The sequence below is a fragment of the Thamnophis elegans genome, chromosome Z, assembly GCF_009769535.1.
Source record: "Thamnophis elegans isolate rThaEle1 chromosome Z, rThaEle1.pri, whole genome shotgun sequence".
NCBI lineage: Eukaryota > Metazoa > Chordata > Lepidosauria > Squamata > Colubridae > Thamnophis > Thamnophis elegans.
In genome coordinates this window covers 47482697-47498341 of record NC_045558.1, presented here as the reverse complement: position 1 = coordinate 47498341, position 15645 = coordinate 47482697, and the positions used below count along the sequence as shown (strand labels likewise).

The window sequence follows — 15645 nt, the reverse complement described above, 5'->3', positions numbered from 1 at the left end:
CATACATAGCAACATGTTCAAGGTTTTATGCTCAATACCAGAGCAAGCAGAACATTCATTGGCTGGAAATCTGTTAATGAATGCATCATTACATCCAGTTTTCAGTCAAGGCACACCAAATTGACAGTTGTCCTGATCTATGTGCTGAAAGAAGGACAAAAGGACAAATTTTATGATAAGCTAGATAAGCTAAGCAATTCATCTCTACTCATGAATTGAAGCTGATAATGAGTGACTTTATTAATGATACATGCTCATGATCATGAACATGTGATTGGGATGTATGAATCTTCATTGGAAATTAATCACAATGGATATCATTTATTAACTTCTTGTGGACTGAATAGTCTATGCATCAGAAACACTTACTTTGCACATAAGGCTATCCACAAGATCTGTAAATCTCCTGATGTAAGATTGATTACATCTGTATTAGTAGGAGATGGAGATCTGCCATCCTTGGGTTAGTGCAGGGGTGTCAAACTCAATTTCATTGAGGGCTGCATTAGGATTGTGCTTGACTTCAGGGAGCTGGGCTGGGCTAGGTATGACTGGGCGTAGGGTAGGTGTGGCTAGCTCCCACTGCTGCTATGCTCGCTCTCCTTGGCCAGGTTGTTCATGGTGAGTGTGGGAGAGCAAAGTGTGTGGATCAGAGGAAGGCTCACTCTATCTCCTTATGAGGAGATCTGGCTTTGTAACAATAGTATCCTTAGTAATAGAGACCACCAGGAGAGGTCAGGAAGGGACAAGGGGCAAAAGGCAGCAGGGCTGCTGGTGGCCAAGTGCTAAGGGAAGATTTACCCTCACTCTTTCTCATTAAAATCTTCCTTCCTATCTTCCTTCCCCTTTTTCCTCACCTCTTCTTTTTCTTCCTTTCTCTCTTTCCTTCTTTTTCCTTCCTTGCTCTCTTTCACGCTTTCCTTGTCCTGTTTTCCCCACTCGAAATAGCTGTTTGCAACACACAGGGAGGGGATACTTTCCTAAGAGCTCACACAATTGAATGTGCCATTTGTTAAGTGCACATGAGGTATCTCAGGGTGGAGAAGGTCAGGGGGGCCTATGATAGAACAGGACCTCAAAGCCTCCCCAACCCACTAAGATACTTCATGCTTCTCCCTCCCTTCGTGCCACATGGACTCACTTACTTTCCAAACATCTTTTTCCTCTCTTTGTTTTTATGTCTTTGAGGAAGGGAGAGGAAAGTTGGCTGGGAAATACTTTTTTTGCTGGGAGTGAATGCACTTCGGTGCTATAATATTGCACAGATTCAGGCACCCATTCTCTTTTGCAGTCAGGGACCCAGAAATTTTCATTTGCAGTGCGAAAATGTTTGCTGGTCTCCTGCTCCTCCCTTCCCAACTACTTTCCACTTAAATACTTAATAAGACCTTGTTGTCCCACAGAGCATGCATGCATGCAAATGGGGCGAGACAGAGTGAGCAATCAAAGAGTGTGTGTGTGTGTGTGTGTGTGTGAGAGAGAGAGAGAGAGAGAGAGAGAGAGAGAGAGAAAGAGAGAGCATTCTGTACAGGGCACCTAAGCTGCTGGCAGCAGCGCGGGTGACAAGAGACATCTGAGCAACGAGGCATGGTGGTGGTGGAGTAGGAAGCAAGATGTGTGTGTATGTGGAGTTTCCCCCCTCCCCTAGCATCGGCTTACCTGAGCACCAGACAGGCACTGAAGTGCCACAACTGCCGCCACAGAGAGAGGAGGAGTGGCTCTCCAAATTCTCTCTGTCTATGAGAGTGAACGAATTCTCTCTGTCTATGAGAGTGAACGAGTGTGCTATCCCTGCTTTAATTGGGGCACTCAAGCTGCTGACAGGGGCCTGGGGAGACAGCCAACCGAGCAGCCAGTTTTTTCCTTGTCTTCCCCACTCAAGCAGCACAGGTTCTGCAGACATCAGGATACCCAAAAGGTGAAACCAAAGTAATTATAATTGGAGACGTACCATACCTCTCTCAGTCCCTGGAAAAGTGCTATATACCATCCTACTTAAAAGACTCCACGACAAGACTGAAAACTATATGCATAAAAAACAAGATTCAGAAAAGATCACTCATGCAATGAACAGGCAATACTCTGTAGAAGCAATAGGAGTGCATAATTCTTTTTCACTATTCTCACTGCCATCAGGTTAGCCTTAATAGTAGCTCTGACTCATTTCCAGTTGGATTTGTCCCTGGTTTTTCTCAAGCAGCACTCTAGGCATATTTTGGCCCTTTCAACACTATGAGGAGCACCAAACATGATGGGTTAAAAAAAGACTGCTCAGGTACAATCCTGTCTGAAATATGAGCCATCTTTTGATTCCAGGTTATAGCCAGAACTTCAACAGGATCATGTAATAAAGCTCCAGGGATATTGCCCAGCTTTTAGGTCCATTGGGAGAGACTCTTCAAATGGGTCTGGCATTACTGAAGAGTGGGGGCAGCATAAGCGATACCAGGGCATGGTGACTAGGACCATGATCTGAGACCTTGGTGGGTGCCAAATCTTAAACCAGACTATGTGCATATCTGAAAGGGAATCTTTCATTTCTGGAGTCACCCTAGTGCATACCACATTGATCTGCAGTTCTCCAATTATGTCACAAATAAGGCGGCTTTGTTGTTAACTGACCAGGCATTCACTAGAAGCAGCTGAATACCTTGGATCTCAGAGGGTCTGCTCTACAGGGGTTGGGCATGAGCTCCGAGAACCGAATATGACACCAGTATCAAACACTGGGGACATATTCACTGACTTGCTTTCTAGTTCCTACCTAAGAAGCCATAGAGCTATCCCAACTATCACTCCTGCTTCCTCCTCCTTCCCCCCACTCCTTGTCCAGTTTTTGAACTTGACAAGAATGACAGTGAAAGTAATAAATTGGAATTCGCTGTAGTGTGCTCAGTATGGCTTGACTGTCTCCTGGAATGGTTCTGATGAACACCTACTGTTTCAGAATCTTCTTCCCAGTTCTTTCTCAGATACCTATGTGACTGAATAATAACAAAAAAGTTGTAATTTTTAAATCATAAATAATATTTGGTGAATATATATTTAAAAAGAATAAATCACACTAACTCTATTGTGTATACATTCATAAAGAGACTAATTAAGGTTATAAAAATATACCTGTGAGCTTAAACTATTTCATGTGTAAATAAATTAGATGTATTATACACATTAGTAAAAGCTGACAAGAACTATAGGAATAGGCCATTAATTTTTCAAATCATTTCTTAGGCAATCTAATCTTCATGACTCACTACATGATTATAGACTCAAAAAAGGCAGATTTATTATAGCTGCTAACATCAGTTATACTGCCAAATAAAACTTATTGAAATGGTCTTTTAAAGATTAATGGACATCTTGATAACTTTTGACTAGCTTATGAACTGTAGAGCCAGTAACAAAACAAAACAATGCAACAATGCATTATTAAATTAATTATTTGCAGCTCAGCTTTGTTTGGATAATGAAATATCTCCAAGAAAACAACCAAACTGAAAGAACACCAGGGACTCCCCATTTCAAGGGGCGCAGGTGGTTAAATGCAGCACTGCAGGCTATCTCCAAGAAAACAACCAAACTGAAAGAACACCAGGGACTCCCCATTTCAAGGTGGCACAGTGGTTAAATGCAGCACTGCAGGCTACTGCTAGATCAGCAGTTCAGCGGTTCAAATCTCACCGGCTCAGGGTTGACTCAGCCTTCCATCCTTCCGAGGTGGGTAAAATGAGGACCCAGATTGTTGGGGGCAATATGCTGACTCTCTGTAAACCGCTTAGAGAGGGCTGAAAGCCCTATGAAGCGGTATATAAGTCTACTGCTATTGCTATTCATTATCTTTATTCTTGTTTGAAGTATGTACACTTAGCTCAGCAAGGCTGGTCTCACTGAATTGTTGATTAATTATTCTTGAATTTTGTGAAGTAATACAAATTTCCATTATGTACACATGTTAAATTAACAGCAGTTATTTTTTTCAGCAATGTGGCTTGATTAATGTAGATGATTTCCAGGAAATTCAATGGAATTTGCTTGAAAAAATATTTTACATGTTTTATATTGGGCATGATTGAGGGTAGTGACAGAAATAAGAAATACTTGTGTCTTTATTTTTGTTTGTGAAACAAAGTAACATAGGTGAAAAAGGAAAGTGAGTTTAAAGTTCTGCAGTATTGCATTCTGGTGTAGAAATAGCTGGCATGTTCTGTTTCAGATTGGTAATTAGTAGAACCAGCCCTAATTAGAAATTGGAGATGCTACAAGGAAATTCTAGGTCTATTGATAAACTGGAAAATCAGAAAAAAATGTCCCAAACCACAATGCATTTGTTTAAACTTGAATAGATACAGTCATCAAGAGCTAATTATTTATTTGAGGATTAATTACTTTTTACTTAGAAATTGCAAAAAGTTTCAGCCTCATTTTAGTTAAATGATTAAAGACTAGCAAAAAGTCAAGTCTTTGAATATGCTTGAACGTATTTTCTTCTATCTGATTAAGAACTCCCTGTTAGCTGTTACATAAATATTCACAAAATAAATAATAGAGATGTAAGCTAAGGATTCCTACTAATATCAATTTCTCATCATTTACAACCATTCAGCATATTGACTGTAGAATGGAGAAATAAATCTGGGATTCTGGATGAATGGATCTTATACAAGCTAATAATGGAGTGTAAATAAAATAAATAACCATTGGTTTATTCTTATTTCTACAGTCTTGTTTGCACATATGTACTACTGTCATATGGTCAACTGCCTTGTAAGTATTGAAAATTCATTAATGGATATGTTTGCCAACTTAAGTTATTTGTAAAAATAACAAAAAACGGGATACAAATAAAATTAAGAAATTTTCTAAACTTTTTACTTTTCTGTGAGTCTAAAAAGGACCATAATAAATGTATAGAGACAAATTTAGGATGTCTAATAAGAAAAGCTGTATAGAACAATAAAAATAGCATAGATAAAAACAGGAAACTTATAGCAGGTAAGTAGCTCAAGATAAGTAGAAACAGAGATATATACATGAAGCATCCTTATACAAGCTATTGAGGTTATAAAAGAAAATATAAGATTTTGCCTTCTTATGTTGAAGAATTAATCTTGCCTTCTTAGTTTATAGTATAGGGAGCGGTAAGAATTCTAGTTTGCTTAATTTTTTTGGTAATAATATATAAACCAAAGATGGTAAAAATTCATAGAATAATTTCCTATTGTGGGATATGAAGGAAAAGGAACATTTTGTGACAAAAATAGTAATGAAAAGAAGGGCTAAAGGGGGTAAAAAATAAGACAGGCTGATAGATATCAATAGAATTTTATCCAAGCAATCGGTTCTACAAAGGCTTTAAATAACTGGTTAATAAGGTATGTACCATTTCCATTACTAAATCACTTCACTGAATTAAAAAAGGTCAAGACTGCCTCTTTCCATATGTTGAAAGGGTCCAAGTAACATACCCACCCACATGGTCCAATCAGAATACAGTCCACTTGCTAGATGGCCTCAGTCCTCTCCATCCAAGCACCTGCTGGAACATCCTTGGTTCCCAAGAGAAAGTATTTTGTTTAGGCTACAATCCCCAGCTATCTCTATTCTCCCTCCCTATCCCTTAGTTCTAGTTGTGGCAGTCCTGAAGCTTCAAAATGGCCTCATTCAGCTCAGCTTGGGTTGACATATATAGCCTATAAACTGATTACTTCCTATCTGTAAATTTAGGTTATACGGAATTGACATCTTTTGCTAAATTGTTCTTTACTGTTGATAAAAATTTGCAGCCATGAATCTTAAGAGTTATTTTGAGAGAGATCAACTATACGTAGTTTTGTGAGTCATTATAGTTATTAAAATTGTGTCTACTGAATAGTCTACTGAACAATGATAAACAATTGTGTGGACCAGTTTCAGTTTCTACACCTATCTATAATGGCTAATTGCAGTTTCTAAGGGACGATAACCAAAAGTTAAAAGCTGTCTAGCTTAAAAATAAAATGAGTGGTCATAACATGTTAAATTTGCATTCTTAAAGAACTTGCATTCCTAGATCTCTCTATATAGATTTCAGAGTCTTAGTTAAAAATGTTCCCAACATACTATAGATAGTTTTCACTCAACCATTTATTGAGTGACTGAACAAAATGAATGTGCACAGAATGAATTGTTATGGCAGGTCCTTGAATTTATGATTGTTAAAGCATTCCAGTGTTCAAAATGTTGGTATGTCCATATTTGCAATATGCACACATTTACAATTGCAGCATGGACTTCAACTCCTTTACCAATATATCTCCTATTATACTGCTTGACAGTAAACTAGTAATGTCTAAACACTTTGGGAATAGTTTGTAACCATTTCCAGTTTGGTGAGCAATAACTGTCTTTTGGAGATCTTCAGAAATCTCTTTTATTCAGATCATCACATACTTCCACATTTGTTGTGAAGATCAGGTTTTGAAAATGAATACTCGGGCAAGATCTTTTATTCCTACATTTGTAAAGGAGAATGTTTGTAGTTCAGGGTTGAAATGAGGGATCCTTGAAATAATGGTCTTTCAGCTTGCTTGTTTTCTTGCAGATATTTCATTACTCAAAGTAGGTACCCAAACTGATGATGTTACTTAGTTTGGGTAATGAAACATCTGCAAGAAAACATGCAACTTTATAGCTTCAAAAAGTGAAGTAAAGGAGGAGGAGCCAAGGTCGTGACAATATGGTTGTATGGTCTCAATGCTCTGAGACCACAGCCAACACTTTTGCCGCTGGGTGGTCCAAACGGACCTAAACCGTCCCAAAGAGATGGTGAACAGGAAGAATACATCTTGCTGATCTCGGGGATATTGCAAAATCCCTGAAAGAAGCAAGAAAAGTTCTTCAAGCCGGCAACAAAAAAGCAAATCAAGGCTGATGAAGTTGGGGCGGCTCCAAAATGGAAGGATACGGAAAGAGAAAGTGTTTCCAGCTGGTGAGGAATTTTTATTGTTTTAAAAAAGAGACTGCCTATAAAAACTTAAAAATCAATTTAAATTGAAGAATAGCAGAATCAAGCAGCGGAATTAAAATTGGAATGGTTTTGGTACAGTGGTTATCTTACTTTTTAAATGCTATTTTCATGGATTGAATCTATGCAAACTTTTAGAAATGGATGGATTAATTTTTTTTCTTCTACCTTCTCTTTGTGACTCTCTGTAATCTATAGACTAAAGTTTTCCTCTTTTATTGCTGTGGGTATTTTTATAATTCATTTAAAGATTGGACCTCTTTTTCTAACTTGAAATACAAAAAAGATACAAAAAGAAACTCTTTAACAGTGTTTCCACTTGGGAAGTTTTGTTGATCGGAGCTTTGTGTATTCAAAACAGAACATTTTTTTTCACGGATTGTTTTGACTTGGCACCACAAGGTTTTACTGTTTGTCTACGGAGTGGTAATAAGGGAAACACACAGATGTCCCTTTGAAGTATATTTTCAATTGGAGAAAAGTGAAAACAATGTTCTTTGTGAATCTATTCTTTAATTTTATTAACCTTCCAAGCTAGAGCAGCTGTGTTTGTTAGAATGGCACAACGTCAAGAGAAAATAGAGGTCTTAACTTTGCAAAATATGTTTTCAGAACTACAGAAATTATCAAATATAGTAGAGAAAAAACTGGAATACCTAGAACACATAACAAGAAAATATGATGAAAAAATTGGGGATGTTCATCAAATGCAAAATGGGGTGATTGAAACTCAAAAAACCGAAGTGGAAAATGAATATAAAGAGATTAAACCTGCTGATATCTACGGTAATTGGTTTGTTCCTGAAAATGGAAAGAATGGAATACTGAAAGAGGAATTAAATGGAGAGGAAATCTATTCCAAAGATCAAGATATAAAAGAAGATAAAATTAAAGAATCTATGGACTTAAAGAAAGAAATTCTATTAGCAAAAGAATTGATAACACTGCTGACAATCAAAGACAAGCTGAATAAGGAAACAGAAAGAGGGCATCAAGATTATATGAGAGATCTTATAAGCAAGGAGCTGCTAAGAGAAGTCCATACAAAGCTGATCAAGAAGATGATTAGAGGCTTGGTACCACAAATGGCAGAAGATATGAGATTATTTTGTTATTGGAAAGATACAGGTTGATAGACGGAAGAATATAACTTAAATCTAGTTAAACTTAGTGAATTTAGTGATAATAGATAGTTAAATAAATAATTGATAATGATAATAATGTATTCAATGTGTAGTGTTATGATAAGTAATAATTGGATATGCATATTGAATGGTACCCATGAAAGGAAGATTAGAAATCCTTTTGGATTATATACAAAGGTTAATAAAAAAGAATTAAGTTACAGTTAATTTTTGATTATTAGGGGGAAAACGTTATGATACAGGATATAGTCAAATAAAGGAGGGATAATGATGACACCCTATATATATGTATGGGTACAACATAAAGAAACTGGATGAAAATTGCAAACAGTGATTTGGAAAGGAGGATTAGAAAACTTTGTTATTAAATATTATGGATGTTTAGCTAGAATAGGATGTAAGGATTCAGTGTTATTGGAGGATTTTAGAAATATTAAATGAAATGCCAGTATGTGGTTATGTATTAAATTTTGGTATATTTTATGATAAAGGACCTTTAAACAATTATAGTCAATAAAAATGGAAGTATGATAAGGGTAACATGTATAAATATCTGAGTTAAAATTCTTGAGTTAATATGAATTATGCTTGATGATTGTGGAAGAGATGCACAAAAGCCTTTTGTAACCAACTGATACACTTTCTACAGTATGTAAAGAAGGAAGATTCTATGTGTTGTGTTTGTTTTGAAAATAAAAAATTATTTAAAAGTTGAAGTAAAAACCCTGGCATATTAAGAACACAAACTGCCAATAGGAAAGATAGATGCTAATAGCTTTCTGACCGCTACGAGAAGGAAGTGGAATTTTCAAGACTCCTCTTTCCAGGTGAGTCCATGGCCATCTTAGGTCATTCCTAAATGCTCCCATTCAATCCAGGGAGCAGCTGGCAGAAAAAAATGGAAGATTGTTGGAGGGAAAAAGAAAAGTTCCTACTGTTCAACAGCCATCTTGAGCTGTCTCTAATAAAGATAATTATCAATTTAAGAGTTACAGCAAATATTTCAAGTCACTTTGTACTCCAGGCAGTTTTGATATGCAATATAGTTTAGGTTAGTTTACTATATTTCAAAGATTCAAAGCAGAGCAGACAAACAGGTAATTTAAGGAAGAAGACTATTCTTCCATTCCCCCTTCATGTTTCTGGTTTCATTTCTTTTAGTCTTTTCAACTTTGATTTTACTAGGATATTATATAATCTTATGCTTGATGTTATAGAAGTAGTGTAGGAAAATGTGATTCATTTAATTGTTATGTAAATTTAAGTATAACATCATATTACACTTAAGGAAATATAAATCTTCGTAAACAATATCAACTCAGTCATATAATATGTGTTATATGACATATAATATGTCATATAACAGATGTATCCCTAAACATTTCCTATCTTTTCTTAAAATACAATTTTTAGAGATTCAGAATCTTCAAATAACTACAATTCAAAATTCTTTGCTGCTTTAAATTTTTCCCCTTTAAAACACAAAACATGCAGTTTTTCTTTTTTCCTTTATATACACAGTAAGTGAAAGAATATTTATTTCTGTGCCAACAAAAGAATCGTTTGCCTACTTCAAATCAGTATTTTAATTTTTGTAGAACCTTTTAAATATACAAAGAAAAATAGATAAACACACTGCTATTTTTTGTTTAGAGAAGCTAGAGAACTTCAAGAACTAAAGAGCAGGCAAGGTAAGGTATAAGCACTATTTATTCATCAGATTTTGTTGATCCCTGCTACCACAATAGTTACCACTGTGTACATGAGATCACCTAAATGGTAATTTTATGCAGATAAGGTGTAAATTGCATACTAATAGCTATTCATTCAGTGCAAATGAACTTAAAATACATTTCACCCAAGCATTTTTATTAACTTTAAATCAAGTAAATGTTTTCATTGGTCTATTTTAAATAAGCCAATTTAATAGTATACAACAAGCTGTTATGTTGTATGATGCATAGTTTTAGTTAAAATGACAGTAACTGGCTTCCTGCCAAGCAATGTGGAAGTATTTTTAAAATCTGCCTAATCCAATTATATATAAGAAAAATAAGGTGAAGACTAGAAAATTTCTGTAGAAAAATAATAATAAAAATAATCTGAAATGTTTATTAATTATAATTATCTGTATGAAATTATACTATTTTTCAGTTTTCAGTTTTTGATATATTTCAAAGTTGTAGTAATTAGATGGCTGAATAAACTTGCAAAGCCACAACAGTTAATTAAAACGAAGACACTGTACTGAATATATCAAGATGTCAAAGAATGAAAAGCCTGATTCAGTTTTCAGTGAATTAAAAAACCTTATGGGTATTCATTATCCAAATTAATAATTATTAATTAACTAGCAATTCACTTATAGTTTATGTGTGTAAAGTTAAGAACGTGTATCCTCAATATTTAGAAGTACCACAAAAAATCTTTTTAAAAAGCTTGTTTTCTTAGACCACTGTGGACATTAGATGGATCCTTGTAAAGTGGCATGTTAACCATTTATAGCTTCTTAATTTAATAATTTTTAAGAACTTCAGCTGTAAAATCCTCTCTGAACTGGACAGGGTTGCCACATTATTTTGCTGTCCATGAAATAAATTAATGATGATTGAGATTAACTTAATCATTAAAATTGTGGGGAGAATGGTACATACTATAGTGGTATATAACCTGAATAGTCATTCCCCTGCCTCAAATCCCAAGATAAAATATAGTGGATACAACACATCTAGAATTACCAAGAAAAGAGAGAGAAACCTGAAATTGTCATAGTGGAGGCCTTCAATATTGGACATGATCTCAACATTATAATTCTAAGGAAGAAGCAGACTAATTCAAAGCAATTAATATCCTAATCTCTGTCTGCAATTTTTTTCAATATATTATTGGATAGTATTTTCTAAAGATTTTCATTTCAAATAAATACCACTACTGTATTTAGAAGACACTAAGGCACTGTCACTGTTTATTCATTGTATGCATATTAGCACAATTGGATTTATGTTTCTTTAATCATGAATTAATTATAAAAAAACCCAGAAATGATATCACCTTATATAGAAGAGACTTTATTATGACAAAGCAGAAATAAAAACAATTTATTTTTATACTATCAATATATCTCAGCCTCGATGAAACATTCAAGATAAATTACAAGCAAAATCAGTGAAAAAGAAATCATTCACAGAAATACTCATGAAAGTGTAATAGCCTAGGGAAGAAGCCACTAAATGTAACAGAGATAGAAAAAATATCTGAAAATGTAAAGCTCTGTAAAATGCAAAATTTTCACAATGAATAAACATGCATTATTTATTAGATCCATTTTTCCTACATAAAGCATGTACAGTGGGGAAATTTTACACACTATTCACTATGTTTTTCCATGAAGTAGAACTGCATATTGGTACAAGTATTTATTATGAACAAAATCAAGGAAGCATACAGGCTTATTCCTTTATCCACTTACTTCCTGGAAGATATATGTCTCTCTATATATGTTGATTATCCTGCCATTCAAGTTTAAAATCCTCATTCCTCAATAGGAATAAAAGGATATGGGGATGCTAGAGGCAGTACTTCCATTGTGCTTTGGCATTTGGTATAAAAATTTCATGCAAAATTTGACATTATTCAAAACTACTTTTGAATATACTTGTTGGTTTAACCAGGAATTCCAGCCACCCTTCCTGGAACACAAGCTACAGGTTGCTCTCAAAATCACAAGGTCTCACTATAAATGATTTCATTGAGGGATAGTAGATCCCTGATGACTGATTACATATTGGAAAACATGATAATTAATATTCAATAGTCATTTCACATAAGTGAGAATTCTGTGGCCTGAAAGTATTCTCCTTGAACCTATTTCTGGATTTCAACTATCCAAAGATTGCATACTATTATGTAATAGCAGAGACTGTACTTTAACAGTGTTATTTGGGACATATTATCTCTAGAGTGGCTTGCTCTCTATTGCAATTTACATTCTTAAAACACTAAAAAAGTCTCCACCATTCTGCCCAAAACCAGATTAAAATAATAGCAGCAACAACAAAACAACTCTATTCCATCAGAGGTCATCAATAAGGCTGAATTTTAGACTTGTCCTCCCAGACATGTTCTAACTACATTTCCTCTAATTGCTGGATTTGGCTACCTTGTCTACATTATCTAAATTGAATCATTGGAGTGTTAAGAAAGAGACAAGTATTTTGTTTTATATAATTTTACAACTGGACAGTGAGCCATGATAGTTCTTAATTTCCTTTAATGGTATTATTCTCTGAAACCAAAGGAAAAATCAATGTCACATAATATGCTTTCCTAATCCTCAAATTTGGTAACCAAGAGACTGATGGCAGATAATATCAATTCCTATTGCACAAAGATTCTTCTATATCTCAGACTGAAGATGTACCTAATTACTTCATTTTTTTAAAAAAATGTTTTACTATTCCTTCTATTCATATGGGACAAAAAGTTCCCCAGGTTCTTGACTTCTATTGTCTAGATTCAATTAAGGACAAATTAGCAGTTTTTAACTATCATTTTATTTTGCCCAAACATATATGTTTCTTTTGCTATTGCATTAAAATTAAGGTTCAATATTTGAACGATATTGATAAGACACCAAAGATATTTACTTACTTAACATGGCAAATGTTCCGTACAGAGTATCTCATGGAACACTGAATTAATTCTTTAGCTGCTGCCAACCTTCTTTTTATATGCTACGTTTATAGAATGTGAATGAGATTCAGTTTTAAAAGGCAAAATATTTTAAATCCCTAAGGTAAAAATATAACTCTTCAGCTAAGTTTCTTTCAATAAGAGTTTTTTTATAGACATTCATTAAGGGATAATAGCAATACAGATAGAAAAATCTAGACTTCACAATATCTAGGTTCCAACTCTACTGAAATAGGACACAATCACATTTTTAAGTAAATATGAATGAAAACTGGTTTATGCCTGAAGTCAACATTAAACTTGAATGACTGGACTATTGTAATGCGCTCTACATGGGGCAGCCCTTGAAGAGTATTCGGAGACTTCAGCTTGTCCAGAATGCGGCCGGGCGAGCGATTGTGGGTACACCTCGGTACACCCACGTTACATCTATCCTCCGCGAGCTGCACTGGCTGTCTATTAGACTCCGGATACGTTTCAAGGTGCTAGTTGTTACTTTTAAAGCCCTACATGGTATCGGACCTGGGTACTTGAGAGACCGCCTCCTGCCAATTACCTCCCTGCGACCAATTAGATCCCACAGATTAGGCCTCCTCTGGATTCCATCAGCTAGCCAGTGTCAACTGTTGACCCCCCAGGGGAGGGCCTTCTCTGTGGCTGCTCCAGCCCTCTGGAACGATCTCCCCATGGAGATTCAGACCCTTACCACCCTTCAGGCTTTCCGCAAAGCCGTTAAGACCTGGCTGTTCCGGCAGGCCTGGGGCTGATGAGTTCCCAGCCCCACTCAAATTGTTGTGGCTGTTGTGGCGCAGTGGTTAAATGCAGCACTGCAGGCTACTGCTAGATCAGCAGTTCAGCGGTTCAAATCTCACCGGCTCAGGGTTGACTCAGCCTTCCATCCTTCCGAGGTGGGTAAAATGAGGACCCGGATTGTTGGGGGCAATATGCTGACTCTCTGTAAACCGCTTAGAGAGGGCTGAAAGCCCTATGAAGCGGTATATAAGTCTACTGCTATTGCTATTGCTGTTGAGGAGTTTTAATCTGTTTTTTGTAATTGTTTTGTCTTGTTTGTTTTTTGTATTACCCCCTCCCCTATGAGTTTGTTAGCTGCCCTGAGTCCCCCCGGGAATAGGGCGGCATACAAGTTTAATAAACCATAACCATAACCAAACCATAAATAACACTCATGCTTTCAGTACTGCCCTGTATGACACAAGCACATAATCTGCTGAATGATTTAGATAATTGCAGTTCTTTACTTAAAGGTACAGTAAATAAAGACATAGCCTTCCTATGTATATTTCCACTGTTCACCATGTAACTATTTTTTGTTCTTAGTTAATGCACGTAAGAGCCAGAATTTTACTAGTTTTTATTAATATAAAAATAACAATGACAGCAGTTAACTGTTAACTGTTAATAAGACACACAAGGAACAAGTCCATATTTAATGCGCACAGTTTACAGATTTTTATTACAAATTGTTTCTGTAAAATAAACTTTGTACAAAAAAGTAATTAATTATTTAAAATAATATTTCATTGTATAAATTATAAATCTGGAAACATTCCAAACATTCCACTGTCATTCATTTGAAATTTACTGTGTAAACCAGCATCTATTACATGAAATATAAGCATTGTAACAACTATTATAGAAATGCATTAATGTTCTTTGAAATTATTTATGTGGCAACAATGGTAAGGAAATAAGGTGAGAATACAATCTGAAAAATACCCCTCCTTTTTCCCTCAAGTTATGAGCATGATGAATTAGTGTGTAATACATATAAACAAAAAAGTCTAAAACATTTCCTATGGGGATAAAAGATTAAGATTATACTATACAAAGTGACAGTGAAAAACTGTGACTCCCTGATTTCATGGGTTATACATATCCAGATTTCTTGTTATATTAACTTTGTTCAAAGTATAGCTGGGATGAACAATAATCTTACTACACCACAATCTTTTTTTTTTTTTGCTTTTGCTATATCTTTTCCTTTAGCTTGAACATATATTGAACTAGGAATAGAAATAATGTGGAGAAGAACATCAACACATATTCCCTTCTCTTTTCCTCTTTCATGTTATTCTTTCCCCATACAATTTCCCATATAATGTGCACCTTTCTGTGCTGTTAAAATTATACTATATAAATGTTATGAATTGAAACAAAAGTGACATTTCCTCAAAAATACATCTACCTTACTTTCTCTTTTAAAGAATCTAACAGTTCTTAAACTATATAAAATTGGAGTGAAATTTAAAGATCTTTCTGTAATATTTGGACAGTTTTTAAATATCTGTGTAGATGTAGGAAGATTCACACAAGCATATTTTCAACTTTCCCTGAAGAACATATGACACTATAGCCTTTCTTCCAGTGGTGGTTTCAAAATTTTTTACTATCTATTCTGCAAGTGTGGCCTATTTTGTGGGTGTGGCTTGGCAGTCATGTGACCGGGTGGGCGTGGCCAAATTGTAAAATGTGGTGAAACTCATTTAACAATGCTCTTGCTCAGCAACCAAAATTTTGGGCTCAATTGTGGTCATAAATTCTCTCCTTTTCTTTCTTTTTTGTCTCTCTCCCTCCCACTTTCTTTCTTTTTCTTTCTCTTTTCTTTCTTTCTCTCACCTTCTCTTTCTATCTTTGTCTCTCTTTTTTCTCTCTCCCTTCCTTCCTTTCCTTCTCTCTTACTCTTTCGCTTTCTTTCTCTCTTCCCCCCTCTCTTACACACACACCCAACACACACTACCTCCACTGACTTTGAACTCTTTCTCCCCCGCTGCCAAAACCCCTTGC

At 35.4% G+C, this 15645-nt stretch overlaps 1 protein-coding gene across 1 annotated transcript in view; it reads right to left on the bottom strand.

Moving 5' to 3' along the window:
- Positions 1-15645, bottom strand: part of LOC116522294 (ubiquitin-conjugating enzyme E2 E2) — a 70079-nt gene that overhangs the window by 38969 nt on the left and 15465 nt on the right. The window lies entirely within an intron of this gene.